Source organism: Lathyrus oleraceus, chromosome 4 (genome assembly GCF_024323335.1).
Source record: "Lathyrus oleraceus cultivar Zhongwan6 chromosome 4, CAAS_Psat_ZW6_1.0, whole genome shotgun sequence".
In the NCBI taxonomy this organism is placed as follows: Eukaryota; Viridiplantae; Streptophyta; class Magnoliopsida; order Fabales; family Fabaceae; genus Lathyrus; species Lathyrus oleraceus.
The window spans coordinates 239914692-239932038 of NC_066582.1; positions in this window are offsets into that span (position 1 = coordinate 239914692).

A 17347-nucleotide genomic window follows, 5' to 3' on the forward strand; every position below is an offset into this window, starting at 1 on the left:
GCAACATGAGAACATGTCGGCATTCGATATGATCGAACACCTGAAGCTGCTCTATCAAGAGCAAGCAAGGCATGAGAGGTTTGAAATTTCAAAAGCCCTTTTTCAAGGCAAGTTAGCTGAGGGAGCCTCTGTAGGTCCCCATGTACTCAAGATGATTGGGTATGTGGAAAACCTTGACAGACTGGGTTTTCCCCTCGGAAAGGAACTTGCGACTGATTTGATCTTGCAATCGTTGCCAGATAGATTCAGTCAGTTTGTCCTAAATTTCAATATGAATGATATGGACAAATCGCTTCCTGAGCTGCTAGCCATGTTAAGAACGGCTGAGCAGAATCTGAAGTCAAAAGGGAAGTCCATTCTGATGATCGGAAATGGAAAGAGACAGAACAAAAGGCCCATCAAGCAGGGTGATAAAGGGAAAGGCAAGGAAGTTGTCAAACCCAAACCCACCGTTGCTGCTTTGAAGCCTAGTGGAGGCATAGCAAAAGCAGGCACCTGCTTCCATTGCGGTAAAACCGGACACTGGAAGAGAAACTGCCCAAAGTACCTGGAAGATAAGAAGAATGGAGTAGAGACTTCAACTTCAGGTATTTTTGTTATTGAAATTAATTTATCTACTTCTGTGACATGGGTATTAGATACTGGATGTGGTTCTCACATTTGTACAAATGTGCAGGGACTAAAAAGGAGTAGAAAATTGGCAAAAGGTGAAGTCGACCTACGAGTTGGAAATGGAGCAAAGGTTGCTGCTTTAGCCGTAGGAACTTATGGATTGACTTTACCTAGTGGTTTAATAATTCAGTTAGAGAACTGTTATTATGTACCTGCAATTAGCAGGAATATTATTTCCGTTTCTTGTTTGGACAAGTTTGGTTTTTCATTTATAATAAAGAACAATTGTTGCTCAATTTATTTGAATGATATATTCTATGCTACTGCACAGATGAACAATGGACTATATGTCCTTGATCTTGAAATGCCTATTTATAACATTAATACTAAAAGGATGAAACCAAATGAGTTAAATCCAACTTACCTTTGGCATTGTCGGTTAGGCCACATAAATGAGAAACGCATTTCCAAACTCCATAAAGATGGGCTCTTGGACTCTTTTGATTATGAATCATATGAGACATGCAGATCTTGTTTAATTGGAAAGATGACAAAGTCCCCATTCACAGGAAAAGGTGAAAGGGCTAATGATCTTTTGGCCCTCATACATACTGATGTATGCGGACCACTGAACATACCAGCCAGAGGAGGTTTTCAATACTTCATCACATTTACTGATGATTTCAGTAGATATGGTTATGTGTATTTAATGAAACACAAATCAGAGTCCTTTGAAAAGTTCAAGGAATTCAAGAATGAAGTACAAAACCAACTAGGTAAGAATATTAAAACTCTTCGATCAGATCGAGGTGGTGAGTATTTAAGCCTAGAGTTTGATGACCATCTAAAAGAGTGTGGGATACTATCCCAACTTACTCCTCCTGGAACACCCCAATGGAATGGTGTATCTGAGAGAAGAAATCGAACCCTGTTGGACATGGTCCGATCCATGATGAGTCACGCCGATCTTCCAAACTCCTTTTGGGGACATGCGCTATTGACAGCAGCTTACACACTTAACCGTGTTCCATCCAAAAAGGTTGATAAAACACCATATGAGATATGGAGTGGTAAGAGACCACATATGTCTTACATGAAGATTTGGGGTTGCGAAGTTTATGTGAAACGACAAATTTCAACTAAGCTTGAGCCCAAATCTGACCAATGCTTATTTGTGGGGTATCCTAAAGAAACAAGAGGATATTACTTCTACAATCCTTCTGAGGGCAAAGTGTTTGTCGCTCGAACTGGAGTTTTCCTAGAAAAGGATTTTATTTCCAAAGGAACCAGTGGGAGGAAAGTAGAGCTTGAAGAAATTCAAGAATCGCAAAGCATTGATACACCTATGGAGGAATTAGAGCAGGAAACACAAGTAGTTGTGGAAGAACAACCTGCTCAAGTAGAACAAGACCAGCGTAGGTCAAGCAGGATACGTCACCTACCTGAAAGATATGGATATCTCATAACAGATCAAGGTGATGTATTACTCATGGATCAAGATGAGCCTGTGACCTACCAAGAGGCCATAACTGGTCCCGAGTCTGAGAAGTGGCTAGAGGCCATGAAATCCGAAATAGATTCCATGTACACGAACCAAGTTTGGAACTTGGTAGAGCCTCCTGTAGGAGTTAATCCTATAGGATGCAAGTGGGTCTTCAAAAAGAAGACTGACATGGATGGTAAGGTACATACCTATAAGGCAAGACTGGTTGCAAAAGGATATAAACAAATTCATGGTGTTGACTATGATGAAACCTTTTCACCAGTTGCAATGCTTAAATCTATTCGAATTTTACTTGCTATCGCTGCATATCATGATTATGAAATATGGCAAATGGATGTCAAAACTGCTTTCCTTAATGGGAATCTTCTTGAGGATGTGTACATGACACAACCTGAAGGATTTGACATACCAGAAGAAGCCCATAAGATATGTAAGCTACAAAGATCAATCTATGGATTGAAGCAAGCTTCCAGAAGCTGGAATCTTCGTTTTGATGAAACGGTAAAACAATATGGATTCATTAAGAACGAAGATGAGCCTTGTGTCTACAAGAAGGTTAGTGGGAGCATGATCGTGTTCCTGGTATTATATGTAGATGACATATTACTCATTGGAAACGATGTCCCTACCCTGCAACAAGTAAAGACTTGGTTGGGGAAATGCTTTTCTATGAAGGACCTAGGTGAAGCAGCCTATATATTAGGAATCAGAATCTATAGAGATAGATCACAAAAACTGCTTGGCCTAAGTCAGAGTACATACATAGACAAAGTGCTGAGACGCTTTAATATGCATGATTCCAAGAAAGGATTCATACCTATGCAACATGGCCTGTGTCTATCAAAAACACAATCCCCTTCAACTAAGGAAGAAAGGGAACACATGAATAAGATTCCATATGCATCTGCAATAGGATCTATCATGTATGCCACGTTATGTACTCGACCAGATGTCTCGTATGCTTTAAGTACAACGAGTAGGTACCAATCTGATCCTGGTGATGCCCATTGGGTAGCTGTTAAGAATATCCTTAAGTACTTGAGAAGGACTAAGGAATCATTCTTGATATATGGAGGTCAGGAAGAGTTGGCTGTAATTGGTTACACTGATGCTAGCTTCCAGACAGATAAGGATGACTTTAGATCGCAATCTGGTTATGTGTTTTGCTTAAACGGTGGCGCTGTGAGCTGGAAAAGTTCAAAGCAAGATACAGTTGCTGATTCTACAACCGAGGCCGAGTATATTGCTGCCTCAAGTGCAGCAAAGGAAGCTGTTTGGATCAAAAAGTTCGTTAGTGAACTTGACATAGTTCCTAGCATTGTGGATCCCATTGGTCTCTATTGTGATAACAATGGTGCTATCGCACAAGCTAAGGAGCCTAGATCTCACCAACGATCCAAACACATACTTAGGCGTTATCACCTCATTCGAGAGATAATAGATAGAGGAGATGTGAAAATATGTAGAGTACCTACACTCGACAATATTGCTGACCCACTGACAAAGCCTCTTGCGCAGCAGAAGCATGATGGCCATACTAGATCTATGGGCATTAGGGATATGTCTAATTGGCTCTAGTGCTAGTGGGAGATTGTTGGTGTAAGCCCTAGAGGCCAATACTTTTGGTACTTGTATCGAATTATTTATTAATAATAAAAAGGCATTTTTCTTTATTATGTTTGTTTAATAAAGTCCCTGGAATAGATAGTCCATTTAATGTATCAAGTATGACTTAATCATGAGATCACATTAAACATAAGGACACTATTCTTAAAATGTCCGTAGTCAAGCTTTATTATGAAATGGGATAACATTAAAGCATGGAGACTATTATGTTTGTAGACTGATGATCACGTCTCATGGATCATGGATAAAGAGTTATCAAGTCTTAAACATAGGTATGAATATTAAGAGTAATATTCATACTGGATTGACCCGCTATGAGAATACTATATAGAAAGTTATGCAAAGTGTCATAAGTTATTCTCATGGTGATAATAGTGTATACCACTCTTCGACCTGAAACCACTATGGATCCTAGATGTAGAGTCGAGTGCTTTATTGCTGATCCAACGTTGTCCGTAACTGGATAACCATAAAGGCAGTTGATAGGTACTCCACGAAGCATGCTGAGGGACATGAGTGTCCTAGATGGAATTTGCCAATCCTGCTTAACAGGATAAATGTCTATGGGCCCAATATTGAACTGGACAAGGGTGACATGGTCTATACCTTGTGTTCAATATAGACATAAGGGCAAAGGGGTAATTATACACATAATTATTATCACAGGAGGTTTTGTCAGATCACATGACATTTTCGTGACTTGGGTAGCAGTGATGTGTTGCTAGATACCGCTCACTGTTTATTATGTTAAATGCATGATTTAATATAATTGCCAACGCCGCGAAAACCTATAGGGTCACACACAAAGGACGGATTGATGAGAGATAGAATAATTAAGGAACATCGTAAGGTACGGTGTACTTAAGAAGAATACGAAATATGGTAAAGTACCAAATACTTAAGTGATTTTGGCATATTCTGAGATATGGGCCAAAATGCACTTAAGTGGGCTTTTTGGCTTGAAGCCCACACAAGTGGTTCTATAAATAGAACCCCTTGGGTAGAAGCATTTACACTCCAGACAACACAACTGAAGAGTTGGAATTTCGTATCTCTCTCTCTCACTCAAAGCCTTCACTCACAAACAGCTAGCACTGCGATTGAAGGAATCCGTTCGTGTGGACTGAGTAGAGACGTTGTCATCGTTCAACGTTCGTGATCGCCCCGTGGATCTGTATCAAAGGTTGATCATTGTCAGAGATCTGCACCAAAGGTTTGAATCTCCACAAGAGGTAACGATTCTATCACTGATCATGCTCATTCGTAAGGATCATTAAAGGAGAAATTTTAAATTCCGCTGCGCCTTGGATGGCAATTCTCCTTCAATCAGTACTTATTGTTTTAGCTTGATTGGGTTTTCAGAATAAAGATGGCTGGAAGAGGTAGAGATGATGCTGCGATTGCTGAGGCTCTGGGTATGCTAGCTGGAGTACTTGGAGGGAATCCGAATGTTGTGGGAATGGGAGCTGCTCGTCAATTGAGTGAGTTCCAGAAGAACAATCCTCCAATGTTCAAGGGAGCATACGATCCAGATGGCGCTCAGAAGTGGTTGAAGGAGATAGAGAGAATCTTTCGAGTGACTGAGTGTGCCGATAACCAGAAGGTCAGGTTCGGTACGCATATGCTGTCAGAAGAAGCAGATGATTGGTGGGTCACTACCCGCACTGAGTTGGAAACTGCTGGGAATGCTGAGATCACTTGGGCTGTATTCAGAGAGAGATTTCTGAGGAAGTACTTTCCAGAGGATGTCAGAGGAAAGAAAGAGATAGAGTTCTTGGAATTGAAACAGGGTAACAGGTCTGTTACTGAGTATGCTGCTAAGTTCACAGAGCTGTCAAAGTATTATACTCCCTATAATGAGGCTGCTGGAGAATTTTCGAAATGTGTGAAGTTTGAGAACGGGTTGCGTCCTGAGATCAAGCAGGCTATTGGGTATCAGCGGATTAGAGTGTTTTCTGATCTGGTTGACTGTTGCAGGATTTTTGAACAGGATACCAAGGCTAGAGCAGAGAGCTATCAGCAGAGGGTTGATAGGAAAGGCAAGAATCAGAACGATCGTGGAAAACCGTATGCAGCTGGCAAAGGTTTTCAGAAGCAGAGTGGGATGAAGAGGCCTAGTGGGGGAGACTCTAGCGCCCCTGCTAAGTGTTACAAATGTGGCCAGGCTGGACATCGTTTCCACGAGTGTACCAGTGCTGAGAAGAAGTGTTTCAAGTGTGGCAAAGGTGGTCACTTGGCTGCAGAGTGCCGGTTGAAGACTATGACTTGTTTCAACTGTGGAGAGGTGGGTCATATTAGCCCACAGTGTCCTAAGCCGAAGAAAGAGAACCAGTCGGGAGGCAAGGTCTTTGCTTTATCGGGTTCTGAGACTTCTGCAGATGATCGTTTGATCCGAGGTACGTGTTATATTAATGGCTTTCCTCTTACAGCTATTATTGACACAGGTGCGACTCATTCCTTTATATCTTTGGATTGTGCTGTGAAACTTAAGTTAGAGATATCTGAGATGCATGGAAGTATGGTGATTGATACTCCTGCGAAGGGTTCAGTGACTACTACTTCAGTTTGTTTAAATTGTCCTTTGAGTATTTTTGGTAGAGACTTTGGGATGGACCTAGTGTGTCTTCCACTAGTGCAGATTGATGTTATTCTGGGTATGAACTGGTTGGTGTTTAACCGAGTTTATATCAACTGTTTTGATAAGACTGTGATCTTTCCTGAGATTGAGGAAGGAAAGGATTTGTTTCTATCAGCAAGGCAGGTGAATGAGGAAGTAGCAGGTGGGGCAGAGTTGTTTATGATGTTAGCGACTTTGGAGGCTAAAGATAAACTGGTGATTGACGATCTAGCTGTGGTGTGTGATTTTCCTGATGTGTTTCCGGAAGAAGTGAATGAATTACCGCCAGAGCGTGAAGTTGAGTTCTCGATTGATTTGGTACCTGGTACTAGACCGATATCGATGGCTCCGTACCGTATGTCTGCTGTTGAGTTAGCTGAATTGAAGAGTCAGCTGGAAGATCTGTTGGATAAGAAATTTATTCGTCCGAGTGTGTCACCGTGGGGTGCACCAGTGTTATTGGTTAAGAAGAAAGAAGGTACTATGAGGTTGTGTGTGGACTACAGGCAACTGAATAAAGTGACGATCAAGAATCGGTATCCTTTGCCGAGGATTGATGATTTGATGGATCAGTTGGTTGGTGCGAGTGTGTTCAGCAAGATAGATTTGAGATCGGGATATCATCAGATACGTGTGAAAACTGAGGATATTCAGAAGACTGCTTTCAGAACAAGGTATGGACATTATGAGTATTCTGTAATGCCTTTTGGTGTGACTAATGCGCCTGGAGTATTCATGGAGTATATGAATAGGATTTTCCATCCGTACCTAGACAAGTTTGTTGTGGTGTTTATTGATGACATTTTGGTGTATTCGAAATCTGAAGAAGAGCATGCTGAGCATTTGAGAGTGGTTTTAGAAGTTCTACGAGAAAAGAAGTTATTTGCTAAACTATCCAAGTGTGAATTTTGGTTAGAGGAGGTTAGTTTTCTTGGTCATGTGATTTCAAGAGGTGGTGTTGCTGTTGATCCTTCTAAGATAGAAGCGGTGTCTAAGTGGGAAGCTCCGAAGTCTGTTGCTGAGATTCGAAGTTTCCTTGGATTGGCTGGTTACTATAGGAAATTCATTGAGGGATTTTCTAAGTTGGCGTTACCGTTGACGATGTTGACTAGAAAGGGGCAAGCATTTGTTTGGGACTCAAATTGTGAAGAAGGTTTCCAAGAGTTAAAGAGAAGGTTGACTACTGCTCCTATTCTGATATTACCGAGTTCGTCGGAATCATTTGAGGTTTACTGTGATGCTTCATTGTTGGGTTTGGGTGGTGTGTTGATGCAGAATAAGCAGGTTATAGCTTATGCTTCGAGACAACTGAGGATTCATGAAAGGAACTACCCGACACACGATTTAGAGTTGGCAGCTGTGGTATTTGTTCTGAAGTTATGGAGGCATTACTTGTACGGGTCAAGATTTGAGGTTTTCAGTGACCATAAGAGTTTAAAGTATTTGTTTGATCAGAAAGAGCTGAATATGAGACAGAGGAGATGGTTAGAGTTTCTGAAGGATTATGACTTTGGTTTGAATTACCATCCGGGTAAAGCAAACGTAGTGGCTGATGCATTGAGTCGGAAATCATTGCATATGTCTATGTTAATGGTTAAAGAATTGGATTTAATTGAGCAGTTTAGAGACTTGAGTTTGGTGTGTGAGAGTACTCACAATAGTGTTAAATTGGGAATGTTGAAGTTAACGAGTGGTATTCTGGATGAGATTAGAGAGGGTCAGAAATCCGATGTGTTTTTGGTTGATAAGTTGACTTTAGTGAATCAAGGTCAAGGTGGTGAATTCAGAGTTGATGAGAATGGTGTTTTGAGATTTGGTAATCGGGTGTGTATTCCGGATGTTATCGAACTTAAGAAGAGTATTCTTGAGGAAGGACATCGTAGTGGCCTGAGTATTCATCCTGGAGCTACGAAGATGTATCATGATTTGAAAAAGTTATTTTGGTGGCCGGGAATGAAAAGAGAAATTGCGAGTTTTGTTTATTCCTGTTTGACTTGTCAGAAGTCAAAGATTGAGCATCAGAAGCCGTCTGGGCTAATGCAACCGTTGACTATTCCAGAGTGGAAGTGGGATAGTATCAGTATGGATTTTGTGTCTGGTTTGCCGAGGACAAATAAGAATTGTGAAGCTATTTGGGTGATTGTTGACAGATTGACGAAATCGGCTCATTTCATTCCGATCAGAATGGATTATCCGTTAGAGAGATTAGCTGAGTTGTATATTGAGAAGATTGTAAGTTTGCATGGTATTCCGTCGAGTATTGTTTCGGACAGAGATCCTAGATTTACATCGAAGTTCTGGGAAGGTTTGCAAAGGGCTTTGGGAACTAAGCTGAGATTGAGTTCTGCATATCATCCGCAGACTGATGGTCAGACTGAGAGGACGATTCAGTCATTAGAGGATCTTTTGAGAGCTTGTGTTTTGGAAAAGGGGGGTGCTTGGGATTGTTATTTTCCTTTGATTGAGTTTACCTACAACAATAGTTTTCATTCGAGCATTGGTATGGCACCGTTTGAAGCTTTGTATGGTAGAAGATGTCGGACGCCTCTATGTTGGTATGAGTCCGGTGAGAGTGTTGTGGTTGGACCGGAGATTGTTCAACAGACTACGGAAAAGATTAAGATGATTCAGGAGAAGATGAGAATTGCTCAGAGTCGTCAGAAGAGTTATCATGACAAGAGGAGGAAGTCACTTGAGTTCCAAGAGGGAGATCATGTGTTTCTTCGTGTTACTCCAATAACTGGAGTTGGTCGAGCTTTGAAGTCGAAGAAGTTGACACCTCGATTTATTGGTCCTTATCAGATTTTGGAGAGGATAGGGGAGGTAGCCTATCGTATCGCTTTACCGCCGTCACTTGCGAATTTGCATGAGGTGTTTCATGTGTCTCAGTTGAGGAGGTACATTCCTGATCTGTAGCATGTAGTCCAAGTAGATGATGTACAGGTGAGAGATAACCTGACTGTTGAAACATCACCTATGAGGATCGAGGATCGAGAGTTGAAGCAGTTGCGGGGTAAAGAGATTGCCTTGGTGAAGGTAGCTTAGGGAGGACCAGCAGGTGGCAATGTGACTTGGGAACTTGAGAGTCAGATGAAGGAGTCTTATCCGGAGTTATTCGCTTGAGGTATGTTTTCGAGGACGAAAACTCTTTTAGTGGGAGAGAGTTGTAACACCCCGATTTAAAAATAAGATAATTATTTAATTTAAGTTAATATTATATTTATTAATTTAATTAAATAATTGGAATTATTGGATTATTATTATTATTTTGGAATAATAATTATTGGAAAATATATAAGTGTGAAGTAAGGAAAAAGAATCTCATTTGGTAAAAAGAGTTTTACGTGAAACAGAGAAGCGGCTGAAAAGTGGAAAGTGGAGAAAGGGCAAAGAGGAAGAGCAAGGGCAAATGTTGGAGAAGAGAAAAGCTTGGAGCTTAGAGATTTCCGGATTAACTCAGGTAAGGGGGATTTATCGTCGTTTAATGGGTATTATGGGTTAGCATGTAATGGGTAGTGATAAGCCGTTGAATTGACCCTAATTGGGATTATGAATGCTGGAAAATTATGTTGGATAAACTGTGTTTAGGCTGTAATTGAATCTGTGGTTGGGTTAGTTGTGAATTTCCGAACGTATAGCTTTTTACGGAATTGGAATCGGAGGTCCGGAAGTCCTCCAACGGCGGAAAATGCGGAGAATTCTGCATTCTGCCTTGTGTTAGCGCAGGAACAGCTTCTGTCTTGCGTTAACCGGTTAACCCAGGGTGTTAATCGGTTAACACTGTTATGTATTTTGAATAATTGCTGTTTTGTCTGCGTTAACCGGTTAACCCAGGGTGTTAACCGGTTAACACTGTTGTGATTGCTGAGATATTGCTGTTCTGTCTGCGTTAACCGGTTAACCCAGGGCGTTAACCGGTTAACACTGTTAAGTTTTGGGCAGGAAGCGTGTTTGTGCTGCGTTAACCGGTTAACCCAGGGCGTTAACCGGTTAACACTGTTGCAGAGTGGAAAAATTGTTAATTAAAATGTTGTGTGCCTAATTGATGGTTGCCTATATCGGTGTGTGATATAGTAGGGATTATTTCCCGCTGTTTTGAGCAGTATAGGTATTAGTAGAGTGTGCTAATACTGTGTTTAATTATTTGACATGATATGATGTGTTGATACATGTGTTGATAATGTATGATGGTATGCATAACGTTGTGAATGTGTATGTTATGCATGTGTTGTGAATGGACTGTTTTATGGCTTAGAGAGTGAGCATCGGTCCATTGTGGATTATTGTTGTGATGTTGCATTGCTAGGTGATTAGCGTGCATAATGTGGCCTTTATGGTGGTAGCTAATTCCCATGGTGAGGAATTAGTGATGTTAGTCATTTGGACTGTTTCTGATGTTTGCATGCTAGGTGAATTAGCGTGCATAGCATGGCCCTTGGGGTGGTAGCTAATTCCCATGGTGAGGAATTAGTGATGTGAGTCACTAGGTCTCAAATGAGTGGGACTGGTGAGCTTGGTAGCCGTACCTGGATTTGGTCGGTGAAGTTGAACTATATGTTCACGAATAGTCGGTACCGCATGCATGGAGTCTCATTGCATAATATATGTGTAGTGTATAATATGAATGGATGTATTCCAATGTTATACGTGTGTTGTGTTGGCATTGAGCATGAGTATGAATTGTGTTGATATTGAGTATGATATTTGAGTTGATGTGCCGTTACTGAATGTGTGATACGATTAGGGTGATTAATGCGTTAAATTACTTAACATGACATTATATTCTATAATGCTTATTATATCGATTGAGGAACTCACCCTTACAACTATTTTTCAGGTAACGAGCAGTGATTGAGTAGAAGCTAATGCTTGGAGTCTAGTGTAGTCTCCTTAGTGGGTCATGCTCTGATAGATGTAACATCGGGAGGGAACATTTTAATTGTGTTGTTGATGTTTGTTGAACCAGTTTACATGTAGTATGTTACATGTTTTGAATGATCGATTTGATCTCTATCCGCTGCGTATTGTGCAATACTTTATGTTTTGAGTTAAATAATGAGCATGACTAAATAGTATGACGAATGGTGCGAAATAAATGTGTGACACCCTTAATTGCATGATTACTCTGATTTATATGTTGTTATTTTAATTAAATATTTGGGGTATTTTAGAAGGGTGTTACAGACTTCACGGTATTCAAAAAGCGGTTCAGGCTGGAAGAGATCATGAAGGTGTTAGAAAACATGAAAAGCAGATTCAAATATCTCTATCCAAAACCCTATATCAAGATGAACTTATTTGGTATCAAAGGGATAAGGTCACTTGGATGGTGGAAGGTGATAGAAACATAAAAGGCATGTCTTCTCAATTTCAATGCATTGTTCATTTCGTTGCATCATATTTCAGAGATCCAGAGGGTGACAGTCAAGAGTATTGTCGTCACCTGAATCTTTGTAGGGTTTTGATTGTGATTGAGAATTAGAAGCAAATGATCCAAGAATGATTCGTTTGCATTTGATTATCCATTCATAATTATTTGATTAGTAAATCAATGCATTCACTAGACTTCTGCATTGTCTACTTACCACAACATGCATTTTGTTTTGAATAGTGTTTAAAACATCACCAAAATAATTTTTCGGATCTTTAGACAAATCGGTTGAATCAATTTTCAAATATGTGCAGAATTAGCGGACGAAAAATTTCAAAATCAAGCTTGCAGACGTTAGTATTATTAATGTATGGTTCATGTATTTTGAGCTGGTGTGCTAGTGTTATTTTTCGACTATTTTTTCAGTCGCATTCTGATCAACTTGAGCCTTTTAACTAATTATTTTTTTATTTCAAAATTTGATCAAAATCTGTATGTTTTTTAGAAGTTTATTTTGCACTAATCAGTTTAGTGCATCTGGTTTAATTTTTCGACCATTTTTGCGTTCGTTTTTTATTCAGTTTCTGCCCGATTATTTTTGTTCTTTTGTTAAAATAAATGGAATATTTATATAGAATTATCTGTATTTTCGATTCGATTTTAATTTGTGTTTGTTTTTTTATTGAATTAGTAAAAATAAAAGGGCTAATTTTTTTTTTGAATTAAAATGTTAATCGGAAGACCTATAAAAAGAACACGCATGACCTTGGCTTGGAGCTCTAAAACCTCTCTCTCTCTCTCTCTCTCTCTCTCTCTCTCTCTCTCTCTCTCTCTCTCTCTCTCTCTCTCTCTCTCTCTCTCTCTCTCTCTCTCTCTCTCTCTCTCTCTCTCATTTTCATTTTCATTTTTCTTCTTTTATAACTCAATACTCTTTTTTTTCCTCTCAACTTCTTCTAAAAACAATACTCCAAACAAAATATCATAACTTCACTCTTCCATAAAAAAACACAACATTAACAACTTCACCATCACCTCTTATCCGAAACCTACACCGACCACCAAGCTTTGTCACCGCCACAAACCATTATTCTCCGCCTTACCACCATCTTGATCGGCGATAACAACTTCTCTGATCCATTACAATAACTCTAGTGATGTCACTAACATACACACAAACTCCTTCCACCGAGCACGCCTTTGGCAACCACCGCCCTACATTCAATAGATCACCATCTTTCTCAACATCTCCGTAAAACACAATCACACCTCTTCCAAGTTCCGATCGCCATTCCTCAATTTCTGTTTTTTTTTCTTTCATTTCTTTTATTTTTTTCGTTTTGTATGTTTGATTTGAGTTTTAAATTGTTTGTGAAGAATTTTGTGTTAAGAGAGGAAGGAGTTTTTTTTTAGAAGTTTTGAATTTTTTCTTCCATTGTTATGTTATTCGGACGTGTCGAAGAAGAAGAGAGATTGTTTCTTTTTTTTTACTTTTTCATCCTCTCCTTACCACATGTCAATATTTAATTTGAGGCCCATAAATTTTTCACAAAATCTCTCTGTCTCTTAACCTAATGAGTACCATCTATTTCTTCTTCTTCTTCTTCAGTTTGATTATTGTTAACTATATTATTATTAATTACTACTATCATATTATTATTTTATTATTATTATTATTATTATTATTATTATTATTATTAATATTAATATTATCATTATTACTATTATAATAATATTATTATTATTAGTGATTATTACTATTAGTATTACTATTATTAGTGTTACTTATTTTTATTGATTATTATTGACATTACTTATTATTATTATTATTATTATTATTATTATATGACTATTATTATTGATTATTATTATTATTGTCACTGTTATTATTAATATTATTATTTAGTTTTTGATTATTATCAGTGTTAAATACAATTTTTTGTTTATTATTGGTTATTACTAATTATTATTACTATTATTATTATTATTGTTGTTGTTGTTGTCATTTATTATTTATTTGTTTAAATTGATTTTTTTTAATTGTTAAAAAAAATGATTTGTTTGTCCCGTCGATTTTTCATAAATGCATTATAGTTTTGGAGTTAAAAATTCAATTAATTTCAGAAAATGCTTAAACGCATACAATTTTGTTGAACAACCTCAGATATGATGTTTCCTACATGAATCGTTTTACGATTGCTTAACATAACGCTAAATTCTTTAGTTTAATTGTCGTTTGTTTTTTTTAAATGTCGCTTAAATCATCGGTTTTTCACATATGTATTATAATTTCGGAGTTAAAAATTCAATTTAAATTCAGAAATTGCTTAAACACATAGAGTTTTGTTAACCGACCTCAGATAGGGTGATTCCTACCCGAATCGTTTTACGATTGCTTAACATAGAGTTAAATTCAATAGTTCAAATTATTTATTTATTTATGATCTATTAGCTTTCTCTTGGATCTTCTTATAACGTGATTTTTGTGATTTACAGTTGTTTATTGAGCTTGCGTTATTAATTATTGCACTGTATCACTATTCGACAAAACAGTACCCCCATCCCCGTAATGTGTAATAAGTTTACTGCTTTCATTTACTTTTATTATGTCGGTTGATTGTTAATTCAAAGATTAAAATCAATCATTTTTAGAAAAGAACGAAAATAAACACTCGATCCAACGTCGAGTCTTTTTCCCAAATTAAATCTAAATTGAATTCAAAGTCGAGCATCCCCTGATTAATCTAAACTCTTTTCATAAATCAACTTGCAACACTTGATCCAATGTCAAGTCCTTCCCTTTTTAAAACCTTTTCACAATAAAATGAAAGAATCTAATTAGGTTTAGACTTTCTCTTTTTCGAATGTTAGGATACTGCTGTAGAGTTCCATGTTTGAACATTCGACTTCCATATTAAAATACAATAAATATTTAAATTAAGTTATTTCTCTTATAGAAGAAAAAGATTGATTAGGTATCGACCTTCTCTTTCCCGATTATTTGGGCACTGCATTATAGCTTCCTCTGTAAATAATTGTCTTCTGTTAATGAACTTTGACTTAATCCACCACACATTTTTCAAAAAGAAACTTTTGGATGAAAAGAGAGTGATTGGGCTTAGGCCTCTTCCTTTTCAAGCATTTAATTACTGTAGTAGAGCTCCCTTTTTGGATTCCCGTCTCCATTTAAAATCAACTCAAACCAATCAAGCTTATTTTTCGACCTTGCGCGACTTCGAAAACATTTTAAAAAACGAGTATGCTTTATCCATATCCGACGTGAAACAAACAAAGACTTCTATCTTCAAGAGTGACCATCAAGTAAAGGTTTAGCCACTCGATATGTCTAAAGGATCACTCCTTAAAAGCAATCAATCAGTAGTTCTTTCTACGTAGAACTATGTAGCCTTGAGTTCTTCATAGCACCTGAAGATACATAGGAGCAGGATTGAGAAATCTTGTCAGACACCCCTTTAATAAAAAATATTTCTTTTCTTTCTCTTTTCTCACTCGGTAAGTAGAAGATCACAAACTAATATCATGCTAACACTCTTATACGAAGCTAACTAAATGGGCCCCATTGAAGTATAACAAATGTGAGGGGTGTTAATATCTTCCCCTTGCGTAACCGGCTCCCGAACTCGATTTGGTTGCGACGACCATTTCTTTTTGTTTTTCGTGGGTTTTATCGATATTTTCTCTTTCCCTCTTTGGAATAAATAAAGTTCGGCGGCGACTCTATTTTGTTTATATTTCGAGTGTTCCTTACGCTCGAGTATTTTTCGCACCGCGACACATGCTTCATCTTGATCAAGAATCATCACTTGAGTAACATTCCAAGCATCATTACTTGATAAACAGCTTATCAAGCCCCATCACTTAAGCAAACACATCAAGCACCATAACTTGAGTAACATAACGAGCACCATCACTTAATAAACAACTTATCAAGCACCACCACTTGAGCAAACACATCAAGCACCATAACTTGAGTAACATGCCAAGTACTATCCTTTGACAAACACCATCACTTAAGCAAACATGTCAAATACCAACACTTGAGTAACATGCCAAGCACCATCACTTGATAAACAACTTGTCAAGCAATATCACTTGAGAAAACACATAAAGCATCATCACTTTATAAACAACGTGTCAAACACCATCATTTCTTAAGAGCGTTATCAACATCAAAATCAAATCAACATGTTATTGTAGTATTCATACCTGCAAGCACATGGATCCACACAAGAGTCAAGAGATGCAAGGTAGTTAGTTATTAACTGAAAACTTCAATGATATTTTCTCTAGTAAAGAAAATAAGGGAAAAACTAGTGCTATTTAAATGGTGTTTACCATGAAGAATGAGTCTGACTTTAAAGGCTTGGTCATCACATGAACAAGTTGTTCTTCAAAGATACAATGAGACAATTCTAGTACTCCATATCTTGTGAGATCCCTTAGGAAGTAATATATGGCCTGAATATGCTTGCATATTCCATACATTATAAGGTTCTTCGAGATCTTGATGGTTGAACTATAGTCACATAGTATCACTTTGCAATTCCTTTATGCATGCCTCAACTGTTGAAGAATTTTCTTTAGCTAAATTCCCTAACATACATAGGATGTTGTTGCTACAAACTCTGCTCAAGTGGTGGAAAGTGTAATAATAGGTTACTTCTTGGATGACCGAGATTATTCCTGACTCAAGTATGAACATATATCCTGATGTGCTTTTCTGATCATTAGTGTCACCTCCATAAGAAGAGTTTGGTCATTCTTGAAGCTACACTTTTGTATAAAGTACCAAGGCTCAATGTCCCTTTCATATACCTGATAGTTCTTCTTACTGCAGCCAAGTGAATATTTGTTAGTCTCTCTATGTATATGGCTATTAAGTATACATAATATGACAAATCACGTAGAGTAGAAATTAGGTGCATAAAGTATCCTACCATCTACTTATAGTTAGTGTCTTATACTACTTTTCCATTCCCATCCTTTGTTAGTCTACAATCGAGACAATAGGGTTGAAAACTTTGTGGCACAGATCCATACCAAACCTAACTAAAATCTTTTTAGCACATTTCTACTGGTTGATGAAAACTTTGTCTACATGTGAATTATCATAGAGGCAAATATGACAAACATTCTATTATATTACATTTGATTAGACATAACCAGTCCATTGTCAACATGAAACACATTGTAGGCATCACCCTTGAATACTATAGCCAGATTCTTTTGCAAAAACTGACTGTACTCAAGAGATTATTCTTCAAGCCGATCAAGCAATACACATTAGTGATGACTCGAATAATTCCACCTATTTAGAGTTTCAAGTTATCTTTCCCCATAACTGACATTTTTTAACCATCTTATAGCTTGACAGTTTCTCTTAATCAATCATCAAAATCAAATATTCATTATTTTGTTCCTATCATGTGATTGCACACCTTAATCTAGAAATCATATCTCATCTCTGGCATGCGTGCTTGCTTCTCTCTGAGCCATGAGGAGAAATTTTTTACTCTCATCAAATTTAGCATAGTTTGCGTTAATAATAATTATTCTTTTACCTATAATATCCTTAATTATTTATTACATCCATTTTACT